Below are 15,061 nucleotides of genomic sequence, written 5' to 3' on the forward strand. Positions count from 1 at the left end.
GTGACTGTAATGTATTTCAACCAAATGTAATTAAGAGCACATTATGTGGTGACATTTGCAGTACATGAAACATTATAACACTGCCATTTACGTCAATAACCACTAGCTTGATTAAGACATATGTATTGCAGCGACAGTATTTCCCAGTTACAAATGGGAATAAAAACAACATCCGCGAGGGATTGAACCAACGACATTTAACTGATGTTGCCAATGGAGCGCGTTACAGAGAGCGCGAAGTCCCACCTTTACAGTCACACGCTGATGATAATACAGATGTTTAAATACACAGGCATATCTGTGGACTTGTGGTCTTTCTACATTGGGACTCATAGTCTAGTCCTAGGCTATTGTAGGCACTGGCGTATCTTTTAGTGGAATGAGAGGCATTCTGTAGTCGCATGAAAGGACCTTTCAAGTCAATCTGATCTGTATTGTCCTGTGAAAAAAAGCGTTCTTAGACACAGTGAGGAGTTTTTGGGGATAATGGGAAAATCATTTCCAACTAAATGACAGGAATTTCTTAGTCCAATCATGAGGTGTGCTAGGCTTTTTTATACTGTGGCGGAAAGAGAGAGAGTATAACAGTCATTATAAATAAAGGGCCAAGGAAGTGACAGTTTATGGAAGGAACAATTTGCACATAGTTTTAGAATGTGGTCAGGAGGAGGACAATGTGCTTACACATATGAAACATTAGAAGGTAGACATTATGGAAGCACATATATTTCTTTATTTCTATTGTATTTGGGGAGAGGGGGTTAATATAGCACGTCCAATGTGGAAAAGTGCTTTCCATAGCACCTTGCAGGTGGGCGACATCTAGAGCTGTGCAGTAGCCACCCATGCCCCAGACGTCAAAGAGAACAAGAAGTTAAACATGTTGGAAGTGAGGGTGAGACATTGAGGAGATATGATCCCCGTATGAAGCCGAGAGAAGGAGGAGGCGTGAACGTGCATCCATGTATGCGGGCGAGACAGGAAGGAGCATTGGTCATGCATCCCTGCATGAGGGTGAGACAGGGAGGAGATATGATCCCCGTATGAAGCCGAGAGAAGGAGGAGGCGTGAACGTGCAGCCATGTATGCGGGCGAGACAGGAAGGAGCATTGGTCATGCATCCCTGCATGAGGGTGAGACAGGGAGGAGATATGATCCCCGTATGAAGCCGAGAGAAGGAGGAGGCGTGAACGTGCATCCATGTATGCAGGCGAGAAGGGAAGGAGCATTGGTCATGCATGCCTGCATGAGGGTGAGACAGGAAGGAGCATTGGTCATGCATCCCTGCATGAGGGTGAGACAGGGAGGAGATATGATCCCCGTATGAAGCCGAGAGAAGGAGGAGGCGTGAACGTGCATCCATGTATGCGGGCGAGACGGGAAGGAGCATTGGTCATGCATCCCTTCCTGAGGGTGAGACAGGGAGGAGATAAAATCCCTGTATGAAGCCGAGAGAACGAGGAGACATGAACGTGCATCCATGTATGCGGGCGAGAAGGGAAGGAGCATTGGTCATGCATCCCTGCATGAGGGTGAGACAGGGAGGAGATAAAATCCCTGTATGAAGCCAAGAGAACGAGGCGGCATGAACATACATCCTTGTATGCAGGTGTGACATGGAGTCATCATGAACATGCATCCCTTTATAAGGACATAACATGGAGGACGCATGAACATGAATGCCTGAATTTTATGGTGGTGGCCTTCGGGTGATTTGGCACGTGCAATTGGTGAAGAGCACTTCTCCTGCGCAAAAAAAGAAATGTACTATTAGCACCCCGGAGGGAGCCTCTGCACTTCTTATAGGGAGAAAACTCTGCAATGGAAGGGGACAGGGTCAATAACAGCTGTAAACTCTCACAAGACCATCACTGCTCTCACACTTTCCTGCTCTCAGGCTGGCGGGCCATTATCGGCCCTGGCTGCCGCACCATTGCCAGGTTTGTGTAACTATATTATTTCTAATTGGCTCCACTTTGATGACTTTCATTTGGATTCTGACTTGATTATTGAGATCTTAAATAAGTGACTGGGGATCAGGTGTCCACTTATTCTCATGGATAACATCACAACCAACCTTTAATTCAAACATGAGTCATGACATCACAGATGGATTACAGCTTATGATAGAGGTGGAACGTCACATTGTAGTAGCCCAAGTAGCTCGCCGTGATCGTATAGTGGTTAGTACTCTGCGTTGTGGCCGCAGCAACCTCGGTTCGAATCCGAGTCACGGCATTGCGGTGAGGCAATGTCACGGCAGTTGGGCAGATATTTTAGAATTTCCATTAATACATTGGCAATCTCTGTGGAGGACTGAAACAATTCGATGTGTCCTGTTACTGTTATGAACCTTTTGTTTCTTTAATGCTCTTTGCACACTTTTTCATCGGGTGACTGTAATGTATTTCAACCAAATCTAATTAAGAGCGCATTATGTGGTGACATTTGCAGTACATGAAACATTATAACACTGCCATTTACGTCAATAACCACTAGCTTGATTAAGACATATGTATTGCAGCGACAGTATTTCCCAGTTACAAATGGGAATAAAAACAACATCCGCGAGGGATTGAACCAGCGACATTTAACTGATGTTGCCAATGGAGCGCGTTACAGAGAGCGCGAGGTCCCGCCTTTACAGTCACACGCTGATGATAATACAGATGTTTAAATAAACAGGCATATCTGTGGACTTGTGGTCTTTCTACATTGGGACTCATAGTCTAGTCCTAGGCTATTGTAGGCACTGGAGTATCTTTTAGTGGAATGAGAGGCATTCTGTAGTCGCGTGAAAGGACCTTTCAAGTCAATCTGATCTGTATTGTCCTGTGAAAAAAAGCGTTCTTAGACACAGTGAGGAGTTTTTGGGGATAATGGGAAAATCATTTCCAACTAAATGACAGGAATTTCTTAGTCCAATCATGAAGTGTGCTAGGCTTTTTTATACTGTGGCGGAAAGAGAGAGAGTATAACAGTCATTATAAATAAAGGGCCAAGGAAGTGACAGTTTATGGAAGGAACAATTTGCACATAGTTTTAGAATGTGGTCAGGAGGAGGACAATGTGCTTACACATATGAAACATTAGAAGGTAGACATTATGGAAGCACATATATTTCTTTATTTTTAGTGTATTTGGGGAGAGGGGGTTAATATAGCACGTCCAATGTGGAAAAGTGCTTTCCATAGCACCTTGCAGGTGGGCGACATCTAGAGCTGTGCAGTAGCCACCCATGCCCCAGACGTCAAAGAGAACAAGAAGTTACACATGTTGGAAGTGAGGGTGAGACATTGAGGAGATATGATCCCCGTATGAAGCCGAGAGAAGGAGGAGGCGTGAACGTGCATCCATGTATGCGGGCGAGACAGGAAGGAGCATTGGTCATGCATCCCTGCATGAGGGTGAGACAGGGAGGAGATATGATCCCCGTATGAAGCCGAGAGAAGGAGGAGGCGTGAACGTGCAGCCATGTATGCGGGCGAGACAGGAAGGAGCATTGGTCATGCATCCCTGCATGAGGGTGAGACAGGGAGGAGATATGATCCCCGTATGAAGCCGAGAGAAGGAGGAGGCGTGAACGTGCATCCATGTATGCAGGCGAGAAGGGAAGGAGCATTGGTCATGCATGCCTGCATGAGGGTGAGACAGGAAGGAGCATTGGTCATGCATCCCTGCATGAGGGTGAGACAGGGAGGAGATATGATCCCCGTATGAAGCCGAGAGAAGGAGGAGGCGTGAACGTGCATCCATGTATGCGGGCGAGACGGGAAGGAGCATTGGTCATGCATCCCTTCCTGAGGGTGAGACAGGGAGGAGATAAAATCCCTGTATGAAGCCGAGAGAACGAGGAGACATGAACGTGCATCCATGTATGCGGGCGAGAAGGGAAGGAGCATTGGTCATGCATCCCTGCATGAGGGTGAGACAGGGAGGAGATAAAATCCCTGTATGAAGCCAAGAGAACGAGGCGGCATGAACATACATCCTTGTATGCAGGTGTGACATGGAGTCATCATGAACATGCATCCCTTTATAAGGACATAACATGGAGGACGCATGAACATGAATGCCTGAATTTTATGGTGGTGGCCTTCGGGTGATTTGGCACGTGCAATTGGTGAAGAGCACTTCTCCTGCGCAAAAAAAGAAATGTACTATTAGCACCCCGGAGGGAGCCTCTGCACTTCTTATAGGGAGAAAACTCTGCAATGGAAGGGGACAGGGTCAATAACAGCTGTAAACTCTCACAAGACCATCACTGCTCTCACACTTTCCTGCTCTCAGGCTGGCGGGCCATTATCGGCCCTGGCTGCCGCACCATTGCCAGGTTTGTGTAACTATATTATTTCTAATTGGCTCCACTTTGATGACTTTCATTTGGATTCTGACTTGATTATTGAGATCTTAAATAAGTGACTGGGGATCAGGTGTCCACTTATTCTCATGGATAACATCACAACCAACCTTTAATTCAAACATGAGTCATGACATCACAGATGGATTACAGCTTATGATAGAGGTGGAACGTCACATTGTAGTAGCCCAAGTAGCTCGCCGTGATCGTATAGTGGTTAGTACTCTGCGTTGTGGCCGCAGCAACCTCGGTTCGAATCCGAGTCACGGCATTGCGGTGAGGCAATGTCACGGCAGTTGGGCAGATATTTTAGAATTTCCATTAATACATTGGCAATCTCTGTGGAGGACTGAAACAATTCGATATGTCCTGTTACTGTTATGAACCTTTTGTTTCTTTAATGCTCTTTGCACACTTTTTCATCGGGTGACTGTAATGTATTTCAACCAAATCTAATTAAGAGCGCATTATGTGGTGACATTTGCAGTACATGAAACATTATAACACTGCCATTTACGTCAATAACCACTAGCTTGATTAAGACATATGTATTGCAGCGACAGTATTTCCCAGTTACAAATGGGAATAAAAACAACATCCGCGAGGGATTGAACCAACGACATTTAACTGATGTTGCCAATGGAGCGCGTTACAGAGAGCGCGAGGTCCCGCCTTTACAGTCACACGCTGATGATAATACAGATGTTTAAATAAACAGGCATATCTGTGGACTTGTGGTCTTTCTACATTGGGACTCATAGTCTAGTCCTAGGCTATTGTAGGCACTGGAGTATCTTTTAGTGGAATGAGAGGCATTCTGTAGTCGCGTGAAAGGACCTTTCAAGTCAATCTGATCTGTATTGTCCTGTGAAAAAAAGCGTTCTTAGACACAGTGAGGAGTTTTTGGGGATAATGGGAAAATCATTTCCAACTAAATGACAGGAATTTCTTAGTCCAATCATGAGGTGTGCTAGGCTTTTTTATACTGTGGCGGAAAGAGAGAGAGTATAACAGTCATTATAAATAAAGGGCCAAGGAAGTTACAGTTTATGGAAGGAACAATTTGCACATAGTTTTAGAATGTGGTCAGGAGGAGGACAATGTGCTTACACATATGAAACATTAGAAGGTAGACATTATGGAAGCACATATATTTCTTTATTTTTATTGTATTTGGGGAGAGGGGGTTAATATAGCACGTCCAATGTGGAAAAGTGCTTTCAATAGCACCTTGCAGGTGGGCGACATCTAGAGCTGTGCAGTAGCCACCCATGCCCCAGACGTCAAAGAGAACAAGAAGTTACACATGTTGGAAGTGAGGGTGAGACATTGAGGAGATATGATCCCCGTATGAAGCCGAGAGAAGGAGGAGGCGTGAACGTGCATCCATGTATGCAGGCGAGAAGGGAAGGAGCATTGGTCATGCATCCCTGCATGAGGGTGAGACAGGGAGGAGATATGATCCCCGTATGAAGCCGAGAGAAGGAGGAGGCGTGAACGTGCAGCCATGTATGCGGGCGAGACAGGAAGGAGCATTGGTCATGCATCCCTGCATGAGGGTGAGACAGGGAGGAGATATGATCCCCGTATGAAGCCGAGAGAAGGAGGAGGCGTGAACGTGCATCCATGTATGCAGGCGAGAAGGGAAGGAGCATTGGTCATGCATGCCTGCATGAGGGTGAGACAGGGAGGAGATATGATCCCTGTATGAAGCCGAGAGAAGGAGGAGGCGTGAACGTGCATCCATGTATGCGGGCGAGACAGGAAGGAGCATTGGTCATGCATCCCTGCATGAGGGTGAGACAGGGAGGAGATATGATCCCCGTATGAAGCCGAGAGAAGGAGGAGGCGTGAACGTGCATCCATGTATGCGGGCGAGACGGGAAGGAGCATTGGTCATGCATCCCTTCCTGAGGGTGAGACAGGGAGGAGATAAAATCCCTGTATGAAGCCGAGAGAACGAGGAGACATGAACGTGCATCCATGTATGCGGGCGAGAAGGGAAGGAGCATTGGTCATGCATCCCTGCATGAGGGTGAGACACGGAGGAGATAAAATCCCTGTATGAAGCCAAGAGAACGAGGCGGCATGAACATGCATCCTTGTATGCAGGTGTGACATGGAGTCATCATGAACATGCATCCCTTTATAAGGACATAACATGGAGGACGCATGAACATGAATGCCTGAATTTTATGGTGGTGGCCTTCGGGTGATTTGGCACGTGCAATTGGTGAAGAGCACTTCTCCTGCGCAAAAAAAGAAATGTACTATTAGCACCCCGGAGGGAGCCTCTGCACTTCTTATAGGGAGAAAACTCTGCAATGGAAGGGGACAGGGTCAATAACAGCTGTAAACTCTCACAAGACCATCACTGCTCTCACACTTTCCTGCTCTCAGGCTGGCGGGCCATTATCGGCCCTGGCTGCCGCACCATTGCCAGGTTTGTGTAACTATATTATTTCTAATTGGCTCCACTTTGATGACTTTCATTTGGATTCTGACTTGATTATTGAGATCTTAAATAAGTGACTGGGGATCAGGTGTCCACTTATTCTCATGGATAACATCACAACCAACCTTTAATTCAAACATGAGTCATGACATCACAGATGGATTACAGCTTATGATAGAGGTGGAACGTCACATTGTAGTAGCCCAAGTAGCTCGCCGTGATCGTATAGTGGTTAGTACTCTGCGTTGTGGCCGCAGCAACCTCGGTTCGAATCCGAGTCACGGCATTGCGGTGAGGCAATGTCACGGCAGTTGGGCAGATATTTTAGAATTTCCATTAATACATTGGCAATCTCTGTGGAGGACTGAAACAATTCGATATGTCCTGTTACTGTTATGAACCTTTTGTTTCTTTAATGCTCTTTGCACACTTTTTCATCGGGTGACTGTAATGTATTTCAACCAAATCTAATTAAGAGCGCATTATGTGGTGACATTTGCAGTACATGAAACATTATAACACTGCCATTTACGTCAATAACCACTAGCTTGATTAAGACATATGTATTGCAGCGACAGTATTTCCCAGTTACAAATGGGAATAAAAACAACATCCGCGAGGGATTGAACCAACGACATTTAACTGATGTTGCCAATGGAGCGCGTTACAGAGAGCGCGAGGTCCCGCCTTTACAGTCACACGCTGATGATAATACAGATGTTTAAATAAACAGGCATATCTGTGGACTTGTGGTCTTTCTACATTGGGACTCATAGTCTAGTCCTAGGCTATTGTAGGCACTGGAGTATCTTTTAGTGGAATGAGAGGCATTCTGTAGTCGCGTGAAAGGACCTTTCAAGTCAATCTGATCTGTATTGTCCTGTGAAAAAAAGCGTTCTGAGACACAGTGAGGAGTTTTTGGGGATAATGGGAAAATCATTTCCAACTAAATGACAGGAATTTCTTAGTCCAATCATGAGGTGTGCTAGGCTTTTTTATACTGTGGCGGAAAGAGAGAGAGTATAACAGTCATTATAAATAAAGGGCCAAGGAAGTTACAGTTTATGGAAGGAACAATTTGCACATAGTTTTAGAATGTGGTCAGGAGGAGGACAATGTGCTTACACATATGAAACATTAGAAGGTAGACATTATGGAAGCACATATATTTCTTTATTTTTATTGTATTTGGGGAGAGGGGGTTAATATAGCACGTCCAATGTGGAAAAGTGCTTTCAATAGCACCTTGCAGGTGGGCGACATCTAGAGCTGTGCAGTAGCCACCCATGCCCCAGACGTCAAAGAGAACAAGAAGTTACACATGTTGGAAGTGAGGGTGAGACATTGAGGAGATATGATCCCCGTATGAAGCCGAGAGAAGGAGGAGGCGTGAACGTGCATCCATGTATGCAGGCGAGAAGGGAAGGAGCATTGGTCATGCATCCCTGCATGAGGGTGAGACAGGGAGGAGATATGATCCCCGTATGAAGCCGAGAGAAGGAGGAGGCGTGAACGTGCAGCCATGTATGCGGGCGAGACAGGAAGGAGCATTGGTCATGCATCCCTGCATGAGGGTGAGACAGGGAGGAGATATGATCCCCGTATGAAGCCGAGAGAAGGAGGAGGCGTGAACGTGCATCCATGTATGCAGGCGAGAAGGGAAGGAGCATTGGTCATGCATGCCTGCATGAGGGTGAGACAGGGAGGAGATATGATCCCTGTATGAAGCCGAGAGAAGGAGGAGGCGTGAACGTGCATCCATGTATGCGGGCGAGACAGGAAGGAGCATTGGTCATGCATCCCTGCATGAGGGTGAGACAGGGAGGAGATATGATCCCCGTATGAAGCCGAGAGAAGGAGGAGGCGTGAACGTGCATCCATGTATGCGGGCGAGACGGGAAGGAGCATTGGTCATGCATCCCTTCCTGAGGGTGAGACAGGGAGGAGATAAAATCCCTGTATGAAGCCGAGAGAACGAGGAGACATGAACGTGCATCCATGTATGCGGGCGAGAAGGGAAGGAGCATTGGTCATGCATCCCTGCATGAGGGTGAGACAGGGAGGAGATAAAATCCCTGTATGAAGCCAAGAGAACGAGGCGGCATGAACATACATCCTTGTATGCAGGTGTGACATGGAGTCATCATGAACATGCATCCCTTTATAAGGACATAACATGGAGGACGCATGAACATGAATGCCTGAATTTTATGGTGGTGGCCTTCGGGTGATTTGGCACGTGCAATTGGTGAAGAGCACTTCTCCTGCGCAAAAAAAGAAATGTACTATTAGCACCCCGGAGGGAGCCTCTGCACTTCTTATAGGGAGAAAACTCTGCAATGGAAGGGGACAGGGTCAATAACAGCTGTAAACTCTCACAAGACCATCACTGCTCTCACACTTTCCTGCTCTCAGGCTGGCGGGCCATTATCGGCCCTGGCTGCCGCACCATTGCCAGGTTTGTGTAACTATATTATTTCTAATTGGCTCCACTTTGATGACTTTCATTTGGATTCTGACTTGATTATTGAGATCTTAAATAAGTGACTGGGGATCAGGTGTCCACTTATTCTCATGGATAACATCACAACCAACCTTTAATTCAAACATGAGTCATGACATCACAGATGGATTACAGCTTATGATAGAGGTGGAACGTCACATTGTAGTAGCCCAAGTAGCTCGCCGTGATCGTATAGTGGTTAGTACTCTGCGTTGTGGCCGCAGCAACCTCGGTTCGAATCCGAGTCACGGCATTGCGGTGAGGCAATGTCACGGCAGTTGGGCAGATATTTTAGAATTTCCATTAATACATTGGCAATCTCTGTGGAGGACTGAAACAATTCGATATGTCCTGTTACTGTTATGAACCTTTTGTTTCTTTAATGCTCTTTGCACACTTTTTCATCGGGTGACTGTAATGTATTTCAACCAAATCTAATTAAGAGCGCATTATGTGGTGACATTTGCAGTACATGAAACATTATAACACTGCCATTTACGTCAATAACCACTAGCTTGATTAAGACATATGTATTGCAGCGACAGTATTTCCCAGTTACAAATGGGAATAAAAACAACATCCGCGAGGGATTGAACCAACGACATTTAACTGATGTTGCCAATGGAGCGCGTTACAGAGAGCGCGAGGTCCCGCCTTTACAGTCACACGCTGATGATAATACAGATGTTTAAATAAACAGGCATATCTGTGGACTTGTGGTCTTTCTACATTGGGACTCATAGTCTAGTCCTAGGCTATTGTAGGCACTGGAGTATCTTTTAGTGGAATGAGAGGCATTCTGTAGTCGCGTGAAAGGACCTTTCAAGTCAATCTGATCTGTATTGTCCTGCGAAAAAAAGCGTTCTTAGACACAGTGAGGAGTTTTTGGGGATAATGGGAAAATCATTTCCAACTAAATGACAGGAATTTCTTAGTCCAATCATGAGGTGTGCTAGGCTTTTTTATACTGTGGCGGAAAGAGAGAGAGTATAACAGTCATTATAAATAAAGGGCCAAGGAAGTTACAGTTTATGGAAGGAACAATTTGCACATAGTTTTAGAATGTGGTCAGGAGGAGGACAATGTGCTTACACATATGAAACATTAGAAGGTAGACATTATGGAAGCACATATATTTCTTTATTTTTATTGTATTTGGGGAGAGGGGGTTAATATAGCACGTCCAATGTGGAAAAGTGCTTTCAATAGCACCTTGCAGGTGGGCGACATCTAGAGCTGTGCAGTAGCCACCCATGCCCCAGACGTCAAAGAGAACAAGAAGTTACACATGTTGGAAGTGAGGGTGAGACATTGAGGAGATATGATCCCCGTATGAAGCCGAGAGAAGGAGGAGGCGTGAACGTGCATCCATGTATGCAGGCGAGAAGGGAAGGAGCATTGGTCATGCATCCCTGCATGAGGGTGAGACAGGGAGGAGATATGATCCCCGTATGAAGCCGAGAGAAGGAGGAGGCGTGAACGTGCAGCCATGTATGCGGGCGAGACAGGAAGGAGCATTGGTCATGCATCCCTGCATGAGGGTGAGACAGGGAGGAGATATGATCCCCGTATGAAGCCGAGAGAAGGAGGAGGCGTGAACGTGCATCCATGTATGCAGGCGAGAAGGGAAGGAGCATTGGTCATGCATGCCTGCATGAGGGTGAGACAGGGAGGAGATATGATCCCTGTATGAAGCCGAGAGAAGGAGGAGGCGTGAACGTGCATCCATGTATGCGGGCGAGACAGGAAGGAGCATTGGTCATGCATCCCTGCATGAGGGTGAGACAGGGAGGAGATATGATCCCCGTATGAAGCCGAGAGAAGGAGGAGGCGTGAACGTGCATCCATGTATGCGGGCGAGATGGGAAGGAGCATTGGTCATGCATCCCTTCCTGAGGGTGAGACAGGGAGGAGATAAAATCCCTGTATGAAGCCGAGAGAACGAGGAGACATGAACGTGCATCCATGTATGCGGGCGAGAAGGGAAGGAGCATTGGTCATGCATCCCTGCATGAGGGTGAGACAGGGAGGAGATAAAATCCCTGTATGAAGCCAAGAGAACGAAGCGGCATGAACATGCATCCTTGTATGCAGGTGTGACATGGAGTCATCATGAACATGCATCCCTTTATAAGGACATAACATGGAGGACGCATGAACATGAATGCCTGAATTTTATGGTGTTGGCCTTCGGGTGATTTGGCACGTGCAATTGGTGAAGAGCACTTCTCCTGCGCAAAAAAAGAAATGTACTATTAGCACCCCGGAGGGAGCCTCTGCACTTCTTATAGGGAGAAAACTCTGCAATGGAAGGGGACAGGGTCAATAACAGCTGTAAACTCTCACAAGACCATCACTGCTCTCACACTTTCCTGCTCTCAGGCTGGCGGGCCATTATCGGCCCTGGCTGCCGCACCATTGCCAGGTTTGTGTAACTATATTATTTCTAATTGGCTCCACTTTGATGACTTTCATTTGGATTCTGACTTGATTATTGAGATCTTAAATAAGTGACTGGGGATCAGGTGTCCACTTATTCTCATGGATAACATCACAACCAACCTTTAATTCAAACATGAGTCATGACATCACAGATGGATTACAGCTTATGATAGAGGTGGAACGTCACATTGTAGTAGCCCAAGTAGCTCGCCGTGATCGTATAGTGGTTAGTACTCTGCGTTGTGGCCGCAGCAACCTCGGTTCGAATCCGAGTCACGGCATTGCGGTGAGGCAATGTCACGGCAGTTGGGCAGATATTTTAGAATTTCCATTAATACATTGGCAATCTCTGTGGAGGACTGAAACAATTCGATATGTCCTGTTACTGTTATGAACCTTTTGTTTCTTTAATGCTCTTTGCACACTTTTTCATCGGGTGACTGTAATGTATTTCAACCAAATCTAATTAAGAGCGCATTATGTGGTGACATTTGCAGTACATGAAACATTATAACACTGCCATTTACGTCAATAACCACTAGCTTGATTAAGACATATGTATTGCAGCGACAGTATTTCCCAGTTACAAATGGGAATAAAAACAACATCCGCGAGGGATTGAACCAACGACATTTAACTGATGTTGCCAATGGAGCGCGTTACAGAGAGCGCGAGGTCCCGCCTTTACAGTCACACGCTGATGATAATACAGATGTTTAAATAAACAGGCATATCTGTGGACTTGTGGTCTTTCTACATTGGGACTCATAGTCTAGTCCTAGGCTATTGTAGGCACTGGAGTATCTTTTAGTGGAATGAGAGGCATTCTGTAGTCGCGTGAAAGGACCTTTCAAGTCAATCTGATCTGTATTGTCCTGTGAAAAAAAGCGTTCTGAGACACAGTGAGGAGTTTTTGGGGATAATGGGAAAATCATTTCCAACTAAATGACAGGAATTTCTTAGTCCAATCATGAGGTGTGCTAGGCTTTTTTATACTGTGGCGGAAAGAGAGAGAGTATAACAGTCATTATAAATAAAGGGCCAAGGAAGTTACAGTTTATGGAAGGAACAATTTGCACATAGTTTTAGAATGTGGTCAGGAGGAGGACAATGTGCTTACACATATGAAACATTAGAAGGTAGACATTATGGAAGCACATATATTTCTTTATTTTTATTGTATTTGGGGAGAGGGGGTTAATATAGCACGTCCAATGTGGAAAAGTGCTTTCAATAGCACCTTGCAGGTGGGCGACATCTAGAGCTGTGCAGTAGCCACCCATGCCCCAGACGTCAAAGAGAACAAGAAGTTACACATGTTGGAAGTGAGGGTGAGACATTGAGGAGATATGATCCCCGTATGAAGCCGAGAGAAGGAGGAGGCGTGAACGTGCATCCATGTATGCAGGCGAGAAGGGAAGGAGCATTGGTCATGCATCCCTGCATGAGGGTGAGACAGGGAGGAGATATGATCCCCGTATGAAGCCGAGAGAAGGAGGAGGCGTGAACGTGCAGCCATGTATGCGGGCGAGACAGGAAGGAGCATTGGTCATGCATCCCTGCATGAGGGTGAGACAGGGAGGAGATATGATCCCCGTATGAAGCCGAGAGAAGGAGGAGGCGTGAACGTGCATCCATGTATGCAGGCGAGAAGGGAAGGAGCATTGGTCATGCATGCCTGCATGAGGGTGAGACAGGGAGGAGATATGATCCCTGTATGAAGCCGAGAGAAGGAGGAGGCGTGAACGTGCATCCATGTATGCGGGCGAGACAGGAAGGAGCATTGGTCATGCATCCCTGCATGAGGGTGAGACAGGGAGGAGATATGATCCCCGTATGAAGCCGAGAGAAGGAGGAGGCGTGAACGTGCATCCATGTATGCGGGCGAGACGGGAAGGAGCATTGGTCATGCATCCCTTCCTGAGGGTGAGACAGGGAGGAGATAAAATCCCTGTATGAAGCCGAGAGAACGAGGAGACATGAACGTGCATCCATGTATGCGGGCGAGAAGGGAAGGAGCATTGGTCATGCATCCCTGCATGAGGGTGAGACAGGGAGGAGATAAAATCCCTGTATGAAGCCAAGAGAACGAGGCGGCATGAACATACATCCTTGTATGCAGGTGTGACATGGAGTCATCATGAACATGCATCCCTTTATAAGGACATAACATGGAGGACGCATGAACATGAATGCCTGAATTTTATGGTGGTGGCCTTCGGGTGATTTGGCACGTGCAATTGGTGAAGAGCACTTCTCCTGCGCAAAAAAAGAAATGTACTATTAGCACCCCGGAGGGAGCCTCTGCACTTCTTATAGGGAGAAAACTCTGCAATGGAAGGGGACAGGGTCAATAACAGCTGTAAACTCTCACAAGACCATCACTGCTCTCACACTTTCCTGCTCTCAGGCTGGCGGGCCATTATCGGCCCTGGCTGCCGCACCATTGCCAGGTTTGTGTAACTATATTATTTCTAATTGGCTCCACTTTGATGACTTTCATTTGGATTCTGACTTGATTATTGAGATCTTAAATAAGTGACTGGGGATCAGGTGTCCACTTATTCTCATGGATAACATCACAACCAACCTTTAATTCAAACATGAGTCATGACATCACAGATGGATTACAGCTTATGATAGAGGTGGAACGTCACATTGTAGTAGCCCAAGTAGCTCGCCGTGATCGTATAGTGGTTAGTACTCTGCGTTGTGGCCGCAGCAACCTCGGTTCGAATCCGAGTCACGGCATTGCGGTGAGGCAATGTCACGGCAGTTGGGCAGATATTTTAGAATTTCCATTAATACATTGGCAATCTCTGTGGAGGACTGAAACAATTCGATATGTCCTGTTACTGTTATGAACCTTTTGTTTCTTTAATGCTCTTTGCACACTTTTTCATCGGGTGACTGTAATGTATTTCAACCAAATCTAATTAAGAGCGCATTATGTGGTGACATTTGCAGTACATGAAACATTATAACACTGCCATTTACGTCAATAACCACTAGCTTGATTAAGACATATGTATTGCAGCGACAGTATTTCCCAGTTACAAATGGGAATAAAAACAACATCCGCGAGGGATTGAACCAACGACATTTAACTGATGTTGCCAATGGAGCGCGTTACAGAGAGCGCGAGGTCCCGCCTTTACAGTCACACGCTGATGATAATACAGATGTTTAAATAAACAGGCATATCTGTGGACTTGTGGTCTTTCTACATTGGGACTCATAGTCTAGTCCTAGGCTATTGTAGGCACTGGAGTATCTTTTAGTGGAATGAGAGGCATTCTGT

The 15,061-nt window shown here is 46.2% G+C and overlaps 6 non-coding genes across 6 annotated transcripts; all 6 read left to right on the forward strand.

Moving 5' to 3' along the window:
• Positions 1 to 2,166: 2,166 nt before the first annotated feature.
• On the forward strand, positions 2,167 to 2,238 carry TRNAH-GUG (transfer RNA histidin (anticodon GUG)). The gene has a single exon. It is a non-coding gene; the product is annotated as a tRNA-His (tRNA).
• A 2,321-nt stretch (positions 2,239 to 4,559) lies between these two features.
• TRNAH-GUG (transfer RNA histidin (anticodon GUG)) lies at positions 4,560 to 4,631 on the forward strand. The gene has a single exon. It is a non-coding gene; the product is annotated as a tRNA-His (tRNA).
• Positions 4,632 to 7,029: 2,398 nt separating this feature from the next.
• On the forward strand, positions 7,030 to 7,101 carry TRNAH-GUG (transfer RNA histidin (anticodon GUG)). The gene has a single exon. It is a non-coding gene; the product is annotated as a tRNA-His (tRNA).
• Positions 7,102 to 9,499: 2,398 nt separating this feature from the next.
• On the forward strand, positions 9,500 to 9,571 carry TRNAH-GUG (transfer RNA histidin (anticodon GUG)). Its single transcript has one exon. It is a non-coding gene; the product is annotated as a tRNA-His (tRNA).
• Positions 9,572 to 11,969: 2,398 nt separating this feature from the next.
• TRNAH-GUG (transfer RNA histidin (anticodon GUG)) lies at positions 11,970 to 12,041 on the forward strand. The gene has a single exon. It is a non-coding gene; the product is annotated as a tRNA-His (tRNA).
• A 2,398-nt stretch (positions 12,042 to 14,439) lies between these two features.
• Positions 14,440 to 14,511, forward strand: TRNAH-GUG (transfer RNA histidin (anticodon GUG)). The gene has a single exon. It is a non-coding gene; the product is annotated as a tRNA-His (tRNA).
• Positions 14,512 to 15,061: the final 550 nt, after the last annotated feature.

This window comes from Ambystoma mexicanum, assembly GCF_040938575.1.
Source record: "Ambystoma mexicanum isolate Mex_15411 chromosome 12 unlocalized genomic scaffold, UKY_AmexF1_1 Mex_chr12_unloc.1, whole genome shotgun sequence".
Taxonomy (NCBI): Eukaryota; Metazoa; Chordata; class Amphibia; order Caudata; family Ambystomatidae; genus Ambystoma; species Ambystoma mexicanum.